General features: G+C 36.4%; 2 pseudogenes; both read right to left on the bottom strand.

The window, feature by feature from the left end:
• Window positions 1-2,397: 2,397 nt before the first annotated feature.
• Window positions 2,398-2,515, bottom strand: LOC145049179 (5S ribosomal RNA; annotated as a pseudogene).
• Window positions 2,516-2,711: 196 nt separating this feature from the next.
• On the bottom strand, window positions 2,712-2,829 carry LOC145049178 (5S ribosomal RNA; annotated as a pseudogene).
• Window positions 2,830-24,102: the final 21,273 nt, after the last annotated feature.

The following is a 24,102-nucleotide window of genomic DNA, read 5'->3' as shown; positions in this document are numbered from 1 at the left end:
CTGGGTGTGAAGGAAACACAATTATCTGATGATAGCGATATATATGTTACAAGATGTTAGTCTAACGGAGAATTTGGATTTGTAGCAACGCCTTCCACGGGAAGATCGGGTGGATTACTCAGCATTTGGGCCTCCAAATTATTTCAGGTAGAAGAAGTTATAAAGGTGAGGCACTTCTTAATCACAAACGGAAGATGGTCTGGAGTTCAAGGAAAAACGGTTTTTGCAAATGTATATGGCCCTCACGATCCACAAAACAAAAAGAAGCTTTGGGAAGACCTAAGTCAGATTAAATCCACCAAAATTGGGACCTGGATAATTTTTGGAGACTTCAATACCGTAAGGAAGGAATGTGAAAGATATGATTCTTGTTTTAATCCTTCTGAAGCTTTTTGGTTTAATTGATTCATTGAAAAAGAATGTTTACATGATCTTAGAATGAGGGGCATAGATTCACCTATTTCTGCCAGACTGACATCAAGATGAGCAAACTAGATAGATTTCTAGTTTGCAATAATTTCCTAAGACAATTCCCTTCTGTCTCAATTACAACCGCTCCAAGGGCGGTTTTAGATCATTGCCCAATCATCCTTCAGATCAGCAAAGCTGATTTTGGCAAACCACCTTTCCGATTCTTCAACTCGTGGATGAAACGGGACGGCTTCGAACAGATTATTAGGGAATAGTGGGAGTAATTCAAGGGATATGGCAATCTGGATGCTTATTTGGCAGCTAAATTACGATTCCATAAAAATGAACTCAAGAAATGGAGAGCAAGGGATCACCCTAGAGAGATGGATGAACTGTTGAAGCTTAAACACAGGTTACATGATCTAGATACAATCAATGAATCTAAAACGCTATCAGAATTGGAAATAGTAGAAAGGAGTCTTGGAATTCAAAGGATAACTGAGCTTGAAAAGTTGGCTATTCTTGATTTAAAACAAAAGGCTAGATTAAGGTGGACTGTTGATGGAGATAAGAATACCCATTTTTTTCATGGGTACATCAATAACAAGAAGAGCAAGAATTTCATACACGAATTGATTATCAGTGGATCTTGGAACACAAATGTGACAACAATTAAAGGTGAAGTATTCTCGTTCTATCAGAATAAGTTTCAAGAATGTTGGCCTTCCAGACAAAAGCTTACCAACAGTGACTTTAATAGGCTAGATCTTGCCACTAGCTCTAGCATTGAGGATCCTTTCATGCCTGAAGAAATCAAAGAAGTTATTTGGGCATGTGGAGGTGATAAGGCACCCGACCCAGATGGATTCACCTTTGACTTTATTAAAAACTCTTGGGATTTATTGAAAGGGGATATCACAGAATTCGTTAGATACTTTGAGAAGTACGGAAATTTGGAGCAGGGATGTAACTCGTCTTTCATCATGCTTGTACCAAAGACGAAAGACCCATTGCACCTAGGTGACTATAGGCCAATTAGTTTAATTGGAGGTTTATACAAGATAGTCTCCAAGATCTTAGCCAGCAGACTAAGTGGGGTGATTGGCAAGTGTTGGATTAGTATCTATGTCCATAACTATATTTGGTATGTACTTGACTCGACACGGCATGGTCCATTTGGGTTGCATGGCATCATGCATTTGGATAGACTCAAATGAGAGAAATAACACTTAAGGTTTGGTAAAATATTATAAGTTCTAATATATTAATATGATTATTTAATTAGTATTGATCAATAATAAATTTGGAATTAATTAAGTGATCAAAATGAGACTAATTAAATATATGGGTTGATTGTGTAAATCATCCATACTTATATAGTGGGCCAATGCTCCATGGATTATCAAGTTGTGCTAAAACCCATAGGATGCTCCATGGTATTTTTGTACCCATGGATAATGGAAATGAAAGGCCATGACAATTAGGGTTTACATGGTGTAACCCTAATTATGACACACTATATAAGCATCTTATTCTTCCCAAAATTGGCAACCATGTGAGACTATGAAGAAATGGTATGTCTTCTAACATGTTTTATTACCCAAGTTTCTAAGTTTGTATGCTAGTTAGGGTAATACCTTGGAAAGGGATTGGCCATAGTCAACTCGGTTGACCAAATGGTAAAGAGAAAGGCAAGTCTGTGATACTCCAGTACACCATTCCCAAAGAGTTTATATGTTTCTCTTGCCAAAGGAAGGGGAATTGATTGCGAAGCTGCCTATTTACCTGAAAGATCATAAGGTTGATCAAGTCAAGAAGTTGACTCAACATCAGGTAAAGTCCACTATCTAACTCTGGTAAGTTTCTATTATGAGATTCTTGTTACATGATGTGACCGGGTCACATGTTGATGTTTTATGAATCAAAGAAAAGTAAAGAAACTGTAACATCCCCCTCTGGCACGTATCACAACATTGTCCGCTTTGGGCCACTCGGCACGAGGACTTCCCAGGGGGTCACCCATCCTGGTACTACTCCCGCCCGAGCACGCTTAACTGCAGAGTTCTTATGGGATCTGCTGCCCTCACGGATTTAAAACGCGTTGTGATAGGGAAGGTATCCACACCCCTTATAAGGAATGCTTAGTTTTCCTTCCCAGCCGATGTGGGATCAGATCTAACCCACTTTCACCCCCCATTATAGGGTTCGACGTCCCGGTCGAACACATCGACCCGTGCCCTGGCTCTAATACCATTTGTAACATCCCCCTCTGGCACGTATCACAATATTGTCCGCTTTGGGCCACTCGGCACGAGGACTTCCCAGGGGGTCACCCATCCTGGTACTACTCCCGCCCGAGCACGCTTAACTGCAGAGTTCTTATGGGATCTGCTGCCCTCACGGATTTAAAACGCGTTGTGATAGGGAAGGTATCCACACCCCTTATAAGGAATGCTTAGTTTTCCTTCCCAGCCGATGTGGGATCAGATCTAACCCACTTACTTGTAACATCCGAAAAATACAACCAATTTTAAATTTTTCAAAAAACAACTCGATTACATTAAATCTTTACAAAAAGGTTTCCAATACAAAATATTTAACGTGTTCCCAGAATCACAATACTACAAAATCATGAGGAGCGGTACGATCACGCCTTCGCCTTGCCACGATCTCCTGAAGAACCTGAAAAACATAAAACCACAACTGTAAGCCCGAAAGCTTAGTGAGATATCCCCAAAATACCAACCGCAAATACCATACACACATACCATGCCACAACATATCTAATCACAGAACAGCCATGCACTCCGGGTCTACTGTGTGACTGGTCCGCTGCTCCGGCCTACAGTCCACCTGGTCCACCCTCTGAGTCTATCCACATACATCGAGTCTGCAGTGTGATTGGTCTGCCCGCTCCCGGGCCTTCAATCCACCTGGTCCACTCTCTGAGTCTACAGTATGACTGGTCCACCTGCACCGGGCCTTCAGTCTGTCTGGTCCACTCTCCGAGCCTTCGGCACGTCTGGTCCGCCCTTTCGGTGCCTACAGCCTATCTGGACCGCTCGCTGGGCCTTCGGAACAACTGGTCCGCCCTGGGTATCTTGGCCTACAGCACACAGCAGGAACCGCCTCAACCCAACTTCAATCCAAACAACCATGTGCACATATATACATACAATCATATATCAAGCAGATCAAACAGATCACATAACATATCATCATCCTACCCAGGATACCGACCTAATAGGTCACTAGCATAACACCTCCCTATCTCTCAGGATACCGATCTTAATCAGGCCTCTAACATATACCATCCTAACTCTCAGGATGCAAACATATCACAACAGCAACATAACAACAACATAGCAACAACTACCCGGATCTCAATCCGATAAGGGCCGGCCTTGGTGCCTTAGACCCTGTTGATATAGTGAGTATAACTCACCTTGAAACTGCCGACTAAACAGATAACCCAAGCTGCTCCGATCACTGATACGATCTCCACCACTGGACAACCACCAATGCACTGAACTCACAACAATAATCAACAATTACCAAAATACCCCTGGAAACCACTGGTCAACCCTCGGTCAAAGACAAGGTCAAAGTCAACCCCTGACTGACCCTACTCGCCGAGTCAACCCGATGACTCGCCGAGTTCCCATACTCAGAACTTCTCCAATCCGCGACTCGACTCGCCGAGTCACCCCGAGACTCGCCGAGTCCCACAACTCTGAGTCCACTCGCACATAACTCACCGAGTCATCCCTTGACTCACCGATTCTCGACTCAACCAGAAAATATTGGGACTCTTCGACAAGACTTGCCGAGTCCAAGGACAGACTCGCCGAGTCTAAGGCTATCTTCAACCTACTCGCCGAGTTGTTCATACAACTCACCGAGTTCCAGGCCATCTTCATCCAACTCGCCGAGTTGTTCTTCCAACTCGTCGAGTTCCTGCTCATCTTCAAGCAACTCGTCGAGTACACCTATGTGACTCGCCGAGTACCACCGGTCTGAATCCATACAGAAGCATTCCAGGCCATGCAATTGCTCCAAAACATAGATCTAGCCTCCTACAACTCATCTATCACGTAAAGTGGCAAACTTTACGTGAATCCAAAGAGATCTATGCATTTTGCACATTAGGGCTAAGGTTTGGGACATGATAGCTTCATCCAACACTCAACACATGGACTTTCATGCATTCCAACTCTTCTCCACTCCAGATCTGAGGTAGCAACCTCAGATCCAACCTCTAAACTCCAAAACATCCCAAGATATGATCTCAAATACCCCCAAAATGATGCATCTAAGAAATAGCAGCTCAAAAACAAGATATTACCTCAAAAGAACGCCCCAACTGCAATGAAACTCGAATCCAAGCAAAGCCCCTTGCTCCAAGCCTCTTACCCTTCAAGATCTCTTCAACAATCACCTCTCCAAGCTCCAATTTGCTCAACAATGGGGTTTCTCCATGAAATTAGGGTTTCTGGGACTCAAGGGGTGATAAGGAGGCTGGGGGAATGGAAGTTATGTTCTTTATATAGGGCTCAACCCCGAGAAGTAGGGTTTTCTCCACTCAACGCCTACTCGCCGAGTCCATCTCACTGACTCTCCGAGTCGGCTACTTAACATGCGACCAAGTCGCGACTCTACTCGCCGAGTCCATCCATGGACTCGCCGAGTCGCCTTTTCCCAAATAACTCTTTTAGCCCCTTCAACTCTACTCTTGCTATTTCAGGGTGTTACAGAAACTTAAAGGAAGTATATGCTAATTCTGATCATGAAGATGGATTTCGATCGCATGGTTCGGTGATCAGAATTTTGAGCTGTTGCTTAGGATTTATGATATATTGCTTAGGAATAGATAACAACAAAGTTTTTCCATATGCTTTTGCACTGTAAGGATAAGTTTTCCGCAAAGTTTTTAAAATAAAAGGAAAATTTTGATTTCATTTATTCTAAGTATCCTTACAATGACATTTGTGAAAAACTGTTGCTTATATGATTCCATTGATAGCAATATTGGAAAAATGGATTTGTTTCTTTCATTTGTGGTAATGACTAATTTACCAAATACGGAAAGATTCTCATCACCCAAGGTTTCAGTTGGATAGAACCTTGGAAATCATGCAAGTTGTATAGTATGATGAATGAGAATTTCCATCTTTGGAAAATTTAGATTAATTCCTTGTTCACATGTATATGTGATTCAAGTGAAGGACTAAGGGATCGAGTACACATTCTGGTGCACCGGTCAAGTCCACCACAAAAGATCCACAAGACTATTCGTCATGATTTACTAAAGTTTAGTAAATATGGTTATACTTACAAGTTTAAGTATAATTCTGAAACATTGGAAAAGTTTGGATGTATAGCAGAACGAATGAGAAGAATCAAATTAGGCCGAAAGATAAAAGTTTCTCAAATCTGAAAAGATGGGAGAGTACTTTAGTATCAGGTTATGTGATCAGCTTAATGATTTAGAAATCATATCACAATTAGTCCTCTAAGGAAATCTTAGTGCATTCTTATTATTAAGAAGAGGAATCTTGAATTGTTGGAATGGTTAAATCAAGAAGATGAGTCATACTTCGTTCCAAAAACAAGTCTTAGAGTCATACTCCAAGACTGTAAGTTGAGTGACATATCTTAAAAAAGGTTTAAAACACTTGTCAAATGTAAGAGTAAAAGTGTCCTACTCTTTTACATTTGAAATTGGTAAGTTGTGATGTTTTGGATAAAACAAAGACCAACTAAGGCCAATTGTTTGAAGTGTTTGTCTTGATAAAGAATCCAAACTATCTCTTGAATATTTGGCAAGATAGTCTTATATGTCAAGTGGACAGTAGGAGTCTAAAAGATCCTGAAAGTATTTCAAGATCTAATCAAGAGTAAAACCTGTAGTTTATCACTAGCACATGATGCGAGGTTTATAACCTATCATGTTGACATATTGACATTTATGTGCCCATTCCAGTAAAGTTGGTTATACATTTGAGTTCTACATGTTCTCAATTGTTTGCATAACTACTTGGAAGCAATGGCAGGCCCTGTACTGCCAGGTGGCGAGAAGTTAAGATTGCACAAGTTTAATCCATATGAGTTTGGATTTGTCACTAACCTAGTCTTGTGATTGTGGTCTTGACAAATTCACGTGGATAAGAACACATACACCATAAAATCTAAGGGTCATAAGGTTTCTCTCCGATTCATGAAAGTGATGGTGAGGAAACACTTCCACCAAGTAGATTGTAAGTAAGATAGCAATTGTGATCTTTGCATTCTCAAAGTCGTTAGTGGAGCGTGCGTGGTTAACCTACACACTAACATGGACTTATGAGAAATGACAAAAGTCTAAACAATCGAGACTATGATTACGACATCCCTTTTCAAAGTTCTAAAATTTTTTAGACACACCTGTGAGATATCTAAGATAAGGTGTATGATTTTGATAAAGTCCTATAAAATCAATCTCGTATCAGAAATCTGAACTTTGGTAAGAAAGTTAATAAAGTATTGATTTCTAGAAGTCCAGCTAATTTCTGGATACATGTCAAAGCCAGTGGGAGCATAAGTGTAATACTAATAATCATCATGTTATTGGGAGCATGATAATTATGATAAATATTACAAGTTAGCATTGTTAATTATGGAAAACAAAGTTTCAATTCATGAAGTTGCTAGGGTTGAAAAAGTTGTTTTGCTATAATTAAGGGAGAGGAAATTAGACCTCATTTCAATTCTAAAAGGTTTAGATTAGGATTTTAATCGTCTTTAGTCCAGGATATATATATATATATATATATATATATATATATATATATATATATATATATATATATATGAAATTTATGTTGGAATGGCTCAACATAAGGAAATTCTATATATGAGTCTACTATTTGCGTTCTAAAAATTCGATTATAATTACGGCATCCCTTTTCATAATCTGAATTATGAGAACATGGCATATAGAAATAAAAATATTATAGCAAAAGACTGGTCTAGTCTTTATGTGAGAGATCATGAATCGTGTCCCGTATGCTTCAAATATAGGATCGGTTGCATATGCTATAATATTCATCATTTCCAAATTTTCCAAATGCTCTAGGCGTTAAGGGGGAAAAATATAGAATTGGATATGACTAAAATGATTAAGCAATTGTCGATAACAATCTAAGGTTTACCAAAGATTGGTTGCTCATGGACAGTTGGAAGTATAGTGTAAATTTTGGAAGGACCTTATTTAGTTATTCTGAAAAGAGGCAACTCTTTTTCAGAAGTGATCGTCAAAATGGGAATATGGAAATGTTTCATAGTTGGAAGTTATTCAATCTGTGTAAGATTAGAAAAACTTAATACAAGAAGGATGTTTCCATGGAGTTGATCTCCATTGGAATACTATATAATGTCTGTTGACAAGTCTTTGTGACTTTGTGCATAATCATTACAAGAGGATCATGCATATAAGTTTAAAATCTAACAGATTTTGGTAAATGATAGGAATTTGGAATTCTTACATTTTCGATAAGGATTTGGGAGTGTGAAAACAGAATCATTGAAATTATGTTCAATCGATCTAGTTCACAAAGTAAGGATCATAGATCAACATAGAGTGCATACTTGGTGTATGGCAAAGCTATTGTTTAGAAAAACATAGTGTACATGCTTGGAGCATGGGACAACTAGTGTTTTTAATTCAGGTATAAAGTTGATAAAACCGGAACAATGAATAATGAGTAATCAGTATGGTGATAAATAAAAGTGGTCTATTTATATTCATAGGGTTTGATACCATATTTGATTCATTTATTCTTGTGTTTCACTTTGCATGTTTTGACTTCCATAATAACTAGGTTATTCTTCCGGAATGACTAAGCTATTCAAACCATCCACAGTCGGTCATATGTTGGAAGTAGATATGAATAAAGACTGTCATGAGTTGGCTTGTAGATGTCTAAGATGCTGGACATAGCAAAGAGGTGCTACAACACTCATGAGTGCTCATAAGTTATGATTATTGGATTCAACCCGCGCTCATTTGAATCACTTCATGGATTTTATCACGAGTGATCATGAGACGATAATATCTTATATTCTTCAAACCTAGAGATATGAGTTGTTACTATGACTTGGTTCTACATTGATTGCGCGAAAACGCATTGGTAACTCGATGTTATAAACGTGCCTTTGTGTATGATTCAACAAGTAGTAGAACAAGCCATATGAGTTGAAGTTTATCCATTCCTTTTACCTTCGGGATAAAAGCGATATCTATGGGCCCCTCGATGATTTAGTGATGACAAATGTACGTGCTCGGCCGGGCCTGGACTGATTTGATTTGTTCAATTAGTTAGTCGTCATAAACCAAAAATCGGGAAACAGCAAATAGACAGAGAGAATGATTTATAATCCATGGCTCAGTCCAGATGATATCTAGAATGGAGGAATATATGATCCCTTACCTAATGGACAAGTCATTGACGAGATCAGAGTTCAGTTACAACGTCAGAGTTCGACAGCGGTTTAAAGAGCTACGATTGCCAGTCGGTTCTTGAACTCATACTCAATAATAGTTTTAGACTTATCCAAGTGGGAGACTGTTGGATTAGTGTCTTAGTCCATAACTATATTTGGTATGTACTTGACTCGACTCAACATGGTCCATTTGGGTTGCATGGCATCATGCATTTGGATAGACTAAAATGAGAGAAATAACACGTAAGATTTGGTAATATATTATAAGTTCCAATACATTAATAAGATTATTTAATTAGTATTGATCAAGAATTAATTTGGAATTAATTAAGTGATCAAAATGAGACTAATTAAATATATTGGCTGATTGTGTAAATCATCCATACTTATATAGTGGGCCAATGCTCCATGGATTATCAAGTTGGGCTAAAACCCATAGGATGATCCATGGATGCTCCATGGTGTTTTTGTATCCATGGATCATGGAAATGAAAGGCCATGACAATTAGGGTTTACATGGTGTAACCCTAATTATGACACACTATATAAGCATCTTATTCTTCCCAAAATTGGCAACCATGTGAGACTATGAAGAAATGGTATGTCTTCTAACTTGTTTTATTACCCAAGTTTCTAACTTTGTATGCTAGTTAGGGTAATACCTTGGAATATTCATATTTTTATGTATAATAGAGAAAACATAGATCCAAGGTATTTAGGGTTGCATGTACACTTAGGAGTGTTAGAATGCTCAAAACCCAACAATGGTATCAGAGCCTAGGCTTATTTTCAATTATACTTGATGCAAATTGCTGAAAAAGCTGAAAAAATCAATTTCCTGGCTGTCTGGGCACTGGACTCACCGAGTCTACTGATGAAGTTGCCGAATCCATGAAGAAAATCATCCTACTCGTCGAGTAGGTTCATACACTCGACGAGTAAGAGCCCCAAACATCATATTTTTGAGTTTTATGGCTGGGATTGGACTAGGAACATTACCCTAAGTTGTTTTTGAGCTTGTAAACCTATTTTTGATGTGGTAATGTTCATACTAATCCAATTTCAAAGATAATTGTCATTAGATTCATGTTTTGTATTAGTTTAAGGATTAGGCTAATTACATGAAAAAGTTTGATTTGAATTATCTTGTTTTTATGAGTTGCTTAGATTAATAGAAAAGTTATGTGATAATGTGTTTTCAATCCAAATTAATCTAAGAGTTGATCATAAAATGTGTTTTTGTAACTTGTCCTCAAGTTATATGAATAGTCACATTTAAGATTCATAAAACTCATAAATATTTCCATAGGTTATGGATAAGGAAAAGTCACATTCTTTTATTAGTTTAAAGTCTTCCATAACTTGTCCTCAAGTTATGGAACTTGAAGAGTTTTTGAGTTAAAACTCCTTTAAACACATAAGTTATGGAATTGAAAAGTTTTTGAATTGTTTAAAACTTTCCCTCAAGTTTTGGAATTTGAAAAGTTTTCCTTATGAATACTTTAATTCCAAATTAAGCCCTTAGGATTTTAAAAGTTAAAATTCAACCCTTATACTTTATAATATTATAAGTTAATATATATATATATATATATATATATATATATATATATGTGTGTGTGTGTGTATGTATGTATGTATAAGAGAAAGTCATCTTACCATTAGTAGGCCTCATTCACGAAGCCGGTCTATAAGGGGGGTATAAGGTTACTGCCTATAAAATGGCAGTTTAATGGGTGTCCACTCTCACCCACTGCTTCCTTGACTGGTGGAGGGTCATTAGCCGAACAGGTAGGACAAGGACTATAATTCCCTCTTCATTAAAAGTATTAATGATAAATACTAAGTAACTAAACTCTTATTAATACCCAATCTTTGTTACTTAGGAAAATTTGAATAAGGTGCTAACCCATGAAATTACACTTTGCACTTTGCTTAAGTCGGTTACTGGAGCGCGTGTGGTTAACCAACACACTATCTTGATTTAACAAGGTAGGTAAAGGGTTTCTTAAAGTTTATCATATATCGGTGGAGCATGTGTGGTTAACCGACACATCGATTGGGTGATAAACATTTAAGAGTACCAAGTAATTTGGATGGTTACTTCACACCTTGTTTTGTGGTCCTCGGCATCCAGTCACAAAACCTGAAGGGCACACTCGAGATCGAAACATGCCATTGAAAAGTTCAATGAATCTCAAAAGAATCTAGGAGTTTCAAAACCAATTAAAACCTAATAAATTATTTCGTTTTTCATGGTGGAAATTGGTGAATCGTCATTCACCTACCTTAAAATATTCTATAGCTTGGATTACGGCATCCCTCTTCCAAGTTATAAAATATTGTGTTGGGTCCTAGCCTTAATATTTCATATTGGGTGTTATATTAAGGAGTTTAGATCAACTATCTTGAATATCTCCCAAAATATGTCTAGCTCAGACATCTATGATCTTCCCAAATCTCTTGGAACTTCACTTCCTCCACCTCCTCCAATTATTCTCCCTAACCCACAAGTTCAAGGTCACTCAAGCCCTATTGGCAAGCAAGGTCTATGTGTGCTCACATATTGGAGATGAAGTAACATATTGACAAGCCGGGAGAGTTGGGTGTCAAAGTCTTAAGAAAGTTGGATGTTCAATCACTTTCTAAGTCACATAGTTAGTTCCTTGGGACTACTATGAAACAGACTATGACATGACCCTTAATGATCTTATCTATTTGCTTGTGCTGCTAAATCAGCTATGATTTAAAGCATTGGTAGAGCAAAATTGATTAGAATATCATCTTCCTAAACTTCCATGGACTTTGAAAATGGTAACATTGGATATCCAGAAAAGCTTTCTCTTCCCAATGGAAAGGGATTGGCCATAGTCAACTCGGTTGACCAAATGGTAAAGAGAAAGGCAAGTCTGTGATACTCCAGTACACCATTCCCAAAGAGTTTATATGTTTCTCTTGCCAAAGGAAGGGGACTTGATTGCGAAGCTGCCTATTTACCTGAAAGATCATAAGGTTGATCAAGTCAAGAAGTTGACTCAACTTCAGGTAAAGTCCACTATCTAACTCTGGTAAGTTTCTATTATGAGATTCTTGTTACATGATGTGACCGGGTCACATGTTGATGTTTTATGAATCAAAGAAAAGTAAAGAAACTTAAAGGAAGTATATGCTAATTCTGATCATGAAGATGGATTTTGATCGCATGGTTCGGTGATCAGAATTTTGAGTTGTTGCTTAGGATTTATGATATATTGCTTAGGAATAGATAACAACAAAGTTTTTCCATATGCTTTTGCACTGTAAGGATAAGTTTTTCGCAAAGTTTTTAAAATAAAAGGAAAATTTTGATTTCATTTATTCTAAGTATCCTTACAATGGCATTTGTGAAAAACTGTTGCTTATATGATTCCATTGATAGCAATATTGGAAAAATGGATTTGTTTCTTTCATTTGTGGTAATGTCTAATTTACCAAATACGGAAAGATTCTCATCACCCAAGGTTTCAGTTGGATAGAACCTTGGAAATCATGCAAGTTGTATAGTATGATGAATGAGAATTTCCATCTTTGGAAAATTTAGATTAATTCCTTGTTCACATGTATATGTGATTCAAGTGAAGGACTAAGGGATCGAGTACACATTCTGGTGCACCAGTCAAGTCCACCACAAAAGATCGACAAGACTATTCGTCATGATTTACTAAAGTTTAGTAAATATGGTTATACTTACAAGTTTAAGTATAATTCTGAAACATTGGAAAAGTTTGGATGTATAGCAGAACGAATGAGAAGAATCAAATTAGGCCGAAAGATAAAAGTTTCTCAAATCTGAAAAGATGGGAGAGTACTTTAGTATCAGGTTATGTGATCATCTTAATGATTTAGAAATCATATCACAATTAGTCCTCTAAGGAAATCTTAGTGCATTCTTATTATTAAGAAGAGGAATCTTGAATTGTTGGAATGGTTAAATCAAGAAGATGAGTCATACTTCGTTCCAAAAACAAGTCTTAGAGTCATACTCCAAGAGTGTAAGTTGAGTGACATATCTTTAAAAAGGTTTAAAACACTTGTCAAATGTAAGAGTAAAAGTGTCCTACTCTTGCACATTTGAAATTGGTAAGTTGTGATGTTTTGGATAAAACAAAGACCAACTAAGGCCAATTGTTTGAAGTGTTTGTCTTGATAAAGAATCCAAACTATCTCTTGAATATTTGGCAAGATAGTCTTATATGTCAAGTGGACAGTAGGAGTCTAAAAGATCCTGGAAGTATTTCAAGATCTAATCAAGAGTAAAACCTGTAGTTTATCACTAGCACACGATGCGAGGTTTATAACCTATCATGTTGACATATTAACATTTATGTGCCCATTCCAGTAAAGTTGGCTATACATTTGAGTTCTACATGTTCTCAATTGTTTGCATAACTACTTGGAAGCAATGGCAGGCCCTATACTGCCAGGCGGCGAGAAGTTAAGATTGCACAAGTTTAATCCATATGAGTTTGGATTTGTCACTAACCTAGTCTTGTGATTGTGGTCTTGACAAATTCACGTGGATAAGAACACATACACCATAAAATCTAAGGGTCATAAGGTTTCTCTCCAATTCATGAAAGTGATGGTGAGGAAACACTTCCACCAAGTAGATTGTAAGTAAGATAGCAATTGTGATCTTTGCATTCTCAAAGTCGTTAGTGGAGCGTGCGTGGTTAACCTACACACTAACATGGACTTATGAGAAATGGCAAAAGTCTAAACAATCGAGACTATGATTACGACATCCCTTTTCAAAGTTCTAAAAATTTTTAGACACACCTGTGAGATATCTAAGATAAGGTGTATGATTTTGATAAAGTCTTATAAAATCAATATCGTATCAGAAATCTGAACTTTGGTAAGAAAGTTAATAAAGTATTGATTTCTAGAAGTCCAGCTAATTTCTGGATACATGTCAAAGCCAGTGGGAGCATAAGTGTAATACTAATAATCATCATGTTATTGGGAGCATGATAATTATGATAAATATTACAAGTTAGCATTGTTAATTATGGAAAACAAAGTTTCAATTCATGAAGTTGCTGGGGTTGAAAAAGTTGTTTTGCTATAATTAAGGGAGAGGAAATTAGACCTCATTTCAATTCTAAAAGGTTTAGATTAGGATTTTAATCGTCTTTAGTCCAGGATATATATATATATATATATATATATATATATATATGAAATTTATGTTGGAATGGCTCAACATAAGGAAATTCTATATATGAGTCTACTATTTGCGTTCTAAAAATTCGATTATAATTACGGCATCCCTTTTCATAATCTGAATTATGAGAACATGGCATATAGAAATAAAAATATTATAGCAAAAGACTGGTCTAGTCTTTATGTGAGAGATCATGAATCGTGTCCCGTATGCTTCAAATATAGGATCGGTTGCATATGCTATAATATTCATCATTTCCAAATTTTCCAAATGCTCTAGGCGTTAAGGGGGAAAAATATAGAATTGGATATGACTAAAATGATTAAGCAATTGTCGATAACAATCTAAGGTTTACCAAAGATTGGTTGCTCATGGACAGTTGGAAGTATAGTGTAAATTTTGGAAGGACCTTATTTAGTTATTCTGAAAAGAGGCAACTCTTTTTCAGAAGTGATCGTCAAAATGGGAATATGGAAATGTTTCATAGTTGGAAGTTATTCAATCTGTGTAAGATTAGAAAAACTTAATACAAGAAGGATGTTTCCATGGAGTTGATCTCCATTGGAATACTATATAATGTCTGTTGACAAGTCTTTGTGACTTTGTGCATAATCATTACAAGAGGATCATGCATATAAGTTTAAAATCTAACAGATTTTGGTAAATGATAGGAATTTGGAATTCTTACATTTTCGATAAGGATTTGGGAGTGTGAAAACAGAATCATTGAAATTATGTTCAATCGATCTAGTTCACAAAGTAAGGATCATAGATCAACATAGAGTGCATACTTGGTGTATGGCAAAGCTATTGTTTAGAAAAACATAGTGTACATGCTTGGAGCATGGGACAACTAGTGTTTTTAATTCAGGTATAAAGTTGATAAAACCGGAACAATGAATAATGAGTAATCAGTATGGTGATAAATAAAAGTGGTCTATTTATATTCATAGGGTTTGATACCATATTTGATTCATTTATTCTTGTGTTTCACTTTGCATGTTTTGACTTCCATAATAACTAGGTTATTCTTCCGGAATGACTAAGCTATTCAAACCATCCACAGTCGGTCATATGTTGGAAGTAGATATGAATAAAGACTGTCATGAGTTGGCTTGTAGATGTCTAAGATGCTGGACATAGCAAAGAGGTGCTACAACACTCATGAGTGCTCATAAGTTATGATTATTGGATTCAACCCGCGCTCATTTGAATCACTTCATGGATTTTATCACGAGTGATCATGAGACGATAATATCTTATATTCTTCAAACCTAGAGATATGAGTTGTTACTATGACTTGGTTCTACATTGATTGCGCGAAAACGCATTGGTAACTCGATGTTATAAACGTGCCTTTGTGTATGATTCAACAAGTAGTAGAACAAGCCATATGAGTTGAAGTTTATCCATTCCTTTTACCTTCGGGATAAAAGCGATATCTATGGGCCCCTCGATGATTTAGTGATGACAAATGTACGTGCTCGGCCGGGCCTGGACTGATTTGATTTGTTCAATTAGTTAGTCGTCATAAACCAAAAATCGGGAAACAGCAAATAGACAGAGAGAATGATTTATAATCCATGGCTCAGTCCAGATGATATCTAGAATGGAGGAATATATGATCCCTTACCTAATGGACAAGTCATTGACGAGATCAGAGTTCAGTTACAACGTCAGAGTTCGACAGCGGTTTAAAGAGATACGATTGCCAGTCGGTTCTTGAAGTCATACTCAATAATAGTTTTAGACTTATCCAAGTGGGAGACTGTTGGATTAGTGTCTTAGTCCATAACTATATTTGGTATGTACTTGACTCAACTCAGCATGGTCCATTTGGGTTGCATGGCATCATGCATTTGGATAGACTAAAATGAGAGAAATAACACGTAAGATTTGGTAATATATTATAAGTTCCAATACATTAATAAGATTATTTAATTAGTATTGATCAAGAATTAATTTGGAATTAATTAAGTGATCAAAATGAGACTAATTAAATATATTGGCTGATTGTGTAAATCATCCATACTTATATAGTGGGCCAATGCTCCATGGATTATCAAGTTGGGCTAAAACCCATAGGATGATCCATGGATGCTCCATGGTGTTTTTGTATCCATGGATCATGGAAATGAAAGGCCATGACAATTAGGGTTTACATGGTGTAACCCTAATTATGACACACTATATAAGCATCTTATTCTTCCCAAAATTGGCAACCACGTGAGACTATGAAGAAATGGTGAGGGCTAGCCGATTTCATGAAGTGTTCATTTCTCTCTAAGTTATTCCAAGTGCATTTGATGTTGTGTGAAGCATTGAGGTGTCACACTTTAGGCACTCGACTCTTAAGCATCAAGGAATCAAGCTACATAAAAAGGTATGTCTTCTAACTTGTTTTATTACCCAAGTATCTAAGTTTGTATGCTAGTTAGGGTAAAACCTTGGAATATTCATATTTGCATGTATAATAGAGAAAACATAGATCCAAGGTATTTAGGGTTGCATGTACACTTAGGAGTGTTAGAATGCTCAAAACCCAACAACAAGAACATTGGAGATACCCAAACAACATTTGGGTTGCATGGTCTGTTGGAAAATCGTAAAGGATTAAGCCCTTAAACTTCATATATGAACTCCAATCTTCATAAACACTATGGAAATGACTTATTAAGGGTAAAGTTTCTAGCTTTACTCATCCTAAGCCCTTCTTAATGGGTTTAGACAAAACCCTAGCTCATTAAGACATAACTCTATGATCTAAAACCCTTATTACTCCAAACCAAAACAGGGAAAACAAGATCTAGGCTCTAGGCACCCAATAACCACGTAAAGTCATGGACTTTACTTCCTTGCATGGCGTTTAAGGCTCCAAAAGGCCATGATAATCTCTTTAAGCTTTCATGGGACATACTAATGGCATGGAGCTTTCACCTTTATGCCTTAGCCACACCTAAGGGCTCCAGATCTGAATGGATCTAAGCTTGGGACGTCCTTGTCCCCATAGATCTAGAATTTGAACCAAAACTCAAACAAAAGGGACATGAGGAGATCTAAGAGTTTGATGAGCAAGTTCAAGACTTGATTACCAGAAAGTGATGAGATTGAGAAGCTACTTCTGGATCTACAATCCCCTTCTTGATTCCTCCAAGCTTTTCTCCTTCTTCAAGCTTCCAAGTATACCACACACACTCCAAAAATGGCTCACAATCACAAGAAAGGCACTACAATTTCGTGGGTGAGGGTTTGGGGTCTGGGGGCTGAAGATGAGGCTGAGGGGTTGAGAATATGAGGCTTAAATAGGGCACCAAGTCCTGAAATTAGTGTTTCCCAACCCAGACCAGACTGGCCGAGTGAGTCCCCTGACTCGCCGAGTCGGCCACTTAATCTGCGACACGGAACTCGCTCCTACTCGTCGAGTTTTTCTTTGGACTCGACGAGTTGACTCCTTGACTTAGGGTTTTCCTTTCCTTTCTTGGTCTGTTGGATTTGGGGTGTTACACATAGGAGATCCAATTGCCATTATAGATGGGCTGAATGGTGTTTTTGCCCACTAAAATGTTTGTAATTCAATTCAATTGTAACTTTCTTTCTTGGGCCCTCTTAGTACCTTGCTAGGCGGTGGTCCCTTATAATAAATGATTTATCTAACTAAAACTCTAAAAGTTTAAATTAATTATTTATTGAATTAGTCTCGATAAATATGTAATTAAAAGAGCTAATTAGGTGATAATTACTAATCACCCCTGGATCCTCAAATCCTTTTACATAGTTAAAAATATCTAACGCAAGTGAACGCTAGGAAAATGGGAGTGTGCATTATTATGGGAGATTTTAAAAGTGTGTATTAAATTAGACAGATTTTTATGCGTGCTTGTGTCGGAGGAGTTTAACAACTTTATTCGCGATATGGAGCAATTCGACTTCAACATGGGGGAAGGAGATTCATGTGGATGAGCCAGAGAAGCTTGAGTAAGATCGATAGACTTTTGGAAAATGACTTGTTCCTATTTTTATGGGAGTCGGCTTGTATCAGGATTTTGCCAAGATTATATTTGGATCACAATCCTATTATTCTTATTAGTGAAGTGGTGCATTATAGTTTCATTCCTTTTAGATTTTTTAACTCATGGATTAATCTTGATGGGCTTTGTGATATTGTGAGTTTGTCTTGGGCTAAAAATATTGACAACAAAATGAAGAATATGAAGTTGTTGAAAAATGACAAGGGCTTAAAAATGACCTAAGACAATGGAGGGTTGTGAAAACGACAAGGGCTTAAACATGACATAAAACAATGGAAGGCTGGTTTGAGATTCAAGAAAAAGGAATTCATGGAATTGACAGTTAAAATAAATGACATGGAATTACAAGCATCGTCCTCTTTCTTCCCCTGAAAGATTGGCAAGGAAAAAATGGAGACGAAGAGTTAATGAAATAGACTCTTTGAGAAGATTGGATGTTAAAAGAAAATAAATAATAAAATGGGAGGTTGACGGAGATGAAAACAAAAAGTTCTTTCATGGTATAATCAATAGAAATAAAAAAGAAACAAGATAACTAGGCTGAATATTGATAGTCTTTGGGTGATTGATCCAAAGTGTATCAATGAAGAAGAGAGATAATTCTTTGCCTTTAAATGTGATGAAATCGACATGGGAAAAGTCAGAATTATTAAGTAACAACTTTAAAAAAAATCTCTGTTTTGGACAAGGAAGAGTTGGAAAATGCAATTTCTATATCAGAGATCAAGAATACTATTTCGTATTGCAAAAACGACAAAGCACCAGAACTGATTGTTTTACCTTCAAAAATTTAAAAGAATATTGGGATAATTTAAAAGGTGAAGTTTTTAACCAAATAAAAGGATTTGAGTATACATGGGTGATTAGTAAAGGTTGTAATGCTTCGTTTATTTCTCTAATCCCTAAAAAAAATGTGATCCTCTTACTTTGAAAGCTTATAGACCGGTTAACCATATCGGTTGTACGTATAAAAATATTTCTATGATTATTGATTTAAGGATTAAAAAGGTTTTGGCGAAGGCTATTATCCATGAACAATCAGATTATATGGAAGATAAAAGTATCCTTGATGTCCCACTTGTTGTCAATGAGCTTCTCTCTTGAGCTAAAAAAAGTTAAAAAGCAAGTGCTAATATTTAAAGTTCACTTTTTAAGACATTTGATTCTCTTAATTGGAAGTACTTGGACTCTATTTTGGATCAAATGGAGTTTGGAGACAAATGGAGGAATTGTATAAAAGGGTGTCTTTCTTCCGGTAGAGCTTCCATTCTAATCAATGACTCTCCTATGAGTGACTTTGATATCAAGAGAGGATGGGGTGAGACAAAGAGACCCCTTATCTCATTTTCTCTACATTATTGCGATGGAAGGGCTTAGTGTGTCCCTTAAGGAAGCTTGTGACATATTTTCCAAGGCATTCCTTTACCGCATAACGGTCCTTATTTTGCGTATCTTATATACATGGATGATGTAATGTTTGTGGGTAAATGGTCTGAAATCAATTTTATTAACCTTAATAGGATTCCGAATTGAAAGTTTATCTTATCAAGAGTAAGGTCTTTTGAATTGGGGTGGATATCTTATACATTAGTCATCTTGCTAGCATTTTACATTGTGAGTCGTCAGAATTCCCTTTCAATTATCTTGGGCTCCCTATTGGGGAAACATGAAGCTTAGGAAACATTAGAAACTGGTTGTGGAGATGTTTAAAACAAAGTTGTCCGCGTGGAAGGCAAGGAATCTCTCTTTTGGTGGTAGATAGGGGTGCAAATGAGCCAAGCTACTCGTGAGCTACTCGGGATCGGATCGTTAAAAGCTCGACTCGGAATCGATTTTAACCGAGCCCGAGCCGAGCTCGAGCTTAATATTAAGCTCGTTTATTAAACGAGCTCGAGCTCAAGCCCATGTCACTATACTCGATTAGGCTCGCGAGCCTAAACGAATCTTTATATAATATAATTTATTATTATTTTTATATATTAAAATAAAAACATATTTGGGGATTAGGGATTTAGGGTATTAGTAAACGAGCTTCTTAACGAGCTCAAGTCGAGCTTAAGCTTATTTAGACATGTCAGACAAAAAACGAGCCGAGCCCGAGCCCGAGTCGAGCTTGTATAATTATTTACGAGCTCGAGCGGAGCTCAATACAAGAAGCTCGAATTGAGCCGAGCTCGAGCCTCGTATAACTTAAACGAGCCCGAGCCGAGCCTGACCAGGCTCGAGCTCGGCTCGGCTCGTTTGCACCCCTAGTGGTAGACTTAGGTGTTGTTTGTTTTTCAAAGAAAAAACGTTTGAAGTCTGCAGACCAATTCTACAACCCTCTGTGACAGAAGAGGTGTCAAACGGTTGCAACCTGTAATAAGAAGTCTATTTGTTTTTTAACGTCTACATGATGCCGCAATAAACTAAAATTTAAATAAACCGGTTTTACAAACTTAAAATAGTTTGTCAAAACCAAAATTTTAATAATTATAGTCTTACAACATTGAAATAAAATTCATACAACCAAATTAGTTTTAATTTCATGTTCTCACACATTGCAACTACTAAACTCCACTTACTTTATATTATATCTTGATTTGAAGTAAGCTTATTCAAGGTTATCATATTATAAATGTTTCAAGTTTTGCATGAGTGATTTATTTCTCCACTTAAGATGGTGTTTAGAAGTTGAGATAGAAAATCTTGTATACATAGTTTTGAATCATCGATGAATGAAGCAAAGGAAGACCATGACACACACATACATAGAGAGAACATGTGTTTTGAACAGGATAATACCAAAAAGGTGCCTCTCTTTTGGCGTTTTGAATAACATTCCTTTATATAAATAGGTATTGGAAATAAAAACAAGGAAATAACAACGTCAAATTACCAAACCTTATTAAAAATCAACATACTCCTATGGTAAAAAGAAAAAAAATCAGAAAGGCCCTAAAACTTGAAGGAACCCACCAAAAGTCCAAAACATGGTCATATATCATAAGTTATGCCCCTCTACCAGTAACTATCTTGATTCTAACGACACGTGTTGAGTTCTACACAAGAGCATTTCCCACTCACAAATTTTATATTTCACCTGACATTTCACTTCCTATTGATATTCCATTACTATCAAAGTTCACCAAATATGAATCCTTATTAGCATCATGATTAATGAAGTAATGAATATAAGTAACAAATTTAAACCAAAAAAGATCTCTCACCTGACCATTGATCGAACAACATTGGATTCTCAAACCATGTTCCTAGGGCAATTCTAGTGATTTATAAGTTATAACCCTAGATAATCGTCCCCAAAGACGGCCAAGAAGAATGGTGATGTTGTAAATCAAAATTCCTCTAAAATGCTACGAGTCAGGGATTTATATAGAATATAGGGTGATGGTATTGCAATGAAGTTCCATTTAATAATGATATGGTCGAAGGGTTTTGTTTTTAGTCTAAGATTAATAATGGGTCGGTGGATATTGTATGTGAACCGCATTTCTATATATCTTTACTATCTTATAAAAGAAATCTAACTATTTCTAAAAATAGATTGATTATAATAATAATAATTTTTTAAGACGTTCAAATGATGAAGCTGATAATACAAGTAACCATTAATAAAATAATATTAAATTTTAACCACATTTTGAATTCAAATATTTTTCATCAAATCTCCTTATATTTCTCAGCAATTTGATATGGTTCCCTCAAAATCCGGATTCATTCAAATTTTGAACCCTTTTAGATATCCTTAAATTTAGCATGTTGATTCAAATATCCCTCCAATCGCATATACCTCTTTGTTCCCTCCTCTGCTATAAAGTCCACCGTCCAGGAACAAAAAATGACTTCATCTCCCATCTTCCACTATCCCCAACCACCGGTTCTATGACACCGCTTTCTGACGTCTTTCATTCCAAAAACGACTTCACCACTGGAACCCTAAATTACTTTTGGAAGCTCACCCTCTTCTCATTCTCTATCTTTTTTCTCTCAACTGGCATTTAGAGTTTTGATTTGTCATATGTGACGCCGTCCACCGCGGCCATGAAATTTTTTGATCGTTTTTACACCGTCGCTTCCAGTCAAACCCAACCATTCCCAAATGTCGGCCTGATTGATACACACTTTTGTCGTTTTCATGGTTATGCCTTCATATTTTATGTTGTCTTGACCAGTTTTTTTTATCGGTTATTTGATGTATCATGTAACAAATAACACCATAGTTTGATTATTTTGTCTTTGACATGTATTTTTTTTGTAACATAACTTTTTTGTAGAGGAAACATATCACCGAAAGAATTTACACGCCCCGCCGCTTTGCGCGGGTACACTGCTAGTATATATATATTGTTGTTGTTGTTGTTGTTGACTTTTCAAGCTTTTGTTTTTCATTCAAACACCCATGTAGATATCCCTAACCAAAAGGCGTTTGGGCCTAACGATATGAGGTGTACTAGAGTAGGTGTCGATCCCTAAGTGGCTGAGGGTTAAAGATTTCAAGTTTCATGATGGAGACAAAAAGTGCAGATTTATGAGTATTTTAGATGAGTGTGTAAGTTAGTCATTCTAAAAAAATATAAATATCTATGTGTTTGGGGCATAGACTCTGCGTTTGCAATCTTGATACCTTTTGATTTTGACGTTCATGTTTTAAGTTTTGATCTCCATACAACCTTTCATTGTTTTTAGATTTTCAACATCAGCTTATTAACTCCAGCTTTCATGTTGATTCTAACCTATACAACAACTGCTAAAATGCAAAGCACAAAAGTTAAAGATAATTATGTTTTCTTTTCGCGATGGCATGAATCAAATTAATCAGATTTACCATGTTTGAGATATGATTTAAACATTGAGATGTGGTTAAGATGTTGAAAAAAGTCCCTTTGTCCATTTTCGCCCACATTTTCAATCTTTTGTGCGTTTTTTCGCACGTACACAATTAGTCAAAGAAACATCAATGTAGAACCATTTTAAAAGATAATCGGACATTTCGTAATAAAATCGATGACAATTAACATGATGCAAAACTGACCGATCGGCTCCCCTACAAGAGATTGTTGTGATGTGCGACAATTGGATACCATCTTTGAAATACTAAAAAACTAAATAACTGAGAGTATCTAATATGAAACATCACGAGAACACTGGACAATTATACATGAAAGTATGAGAGATTTAAGAAGAGAACTAAATAACAAATTATAGAGATTGCAACAATATTCAATATTGCGATACTAGAGAGCGTTTTGAGTGGTGTGATGAAATTAACACAATTAACAACATACGAGACGAAAAAACCATTTTAGGCACAAATATGTCATAAATGCCTATATGGTTCATATATAAACAAAGGGAAGTGATTGTACATAACGATTTTTTTCTATACTCAACAATTTATGTTTTATGGATTTAATATTTTAATACATAAATTGTTGTGTATGAAAAAAAAATTATTGTGTACAAATAAGTTGAATAACCAAATTGAAAATCCATTATAATAAGCTAGTTTACAAAGTAGTTTGAATCGGTTCCTATTAACAAATTGAAATTCCATTATAATCAGCTAGTTTACAAAGTAGTTTTTCAAACCGCTTTCTAAGAACCGATCTCAATATGGTTCAACACCTATAATACCGCACCAGTAATGTCTGGTCGAATTGGGTCAAACTTGAGATTTGTAAAAAACCAGTTTTCATTCAAACCAATTCCGGATTCACTTTATTTGTTAAACTCCATGCTTATCAAAGATGGAATAACTAACCCGTTTAGATGTTTGATTGTATCATATGACAACAGGAAACAACTTGGATTTTTTTTATGATCTAAAAATATAATTTGAATATTTGATAATTAATGAAGTTCGACGATAAGGCTATCAGGAGTGGTAGGGGAAAAGACGCGTGGGAGCTGACGTGTCAGCCCCCTTCATGCGTGAACACCGCCCCACCTTCTGGTGGGTGTCTTATTCCGTGGAGC

The sequence above is a fragment of the Lactuca serriola genome, chromosome 4, assembly GCF_051521515.1.
Source record: "Lactuca serriola cultivar US96UC23 chromosome 4, Lser_US96UC23_V15, whole genome shotgun sequence".
NCBI classification, from domain to species: domain Eukaryota; kingdom Viridiplantae; phylum Streptophyta; class Magnoliopsida; order Asterales; family Asteraceae; genus Lactuca; species Lactuca serriola.
Note: the sequence above shows the minus strand (reverse complement) of the source record. Positions and strands in the feature narration are given on the sequence as shown.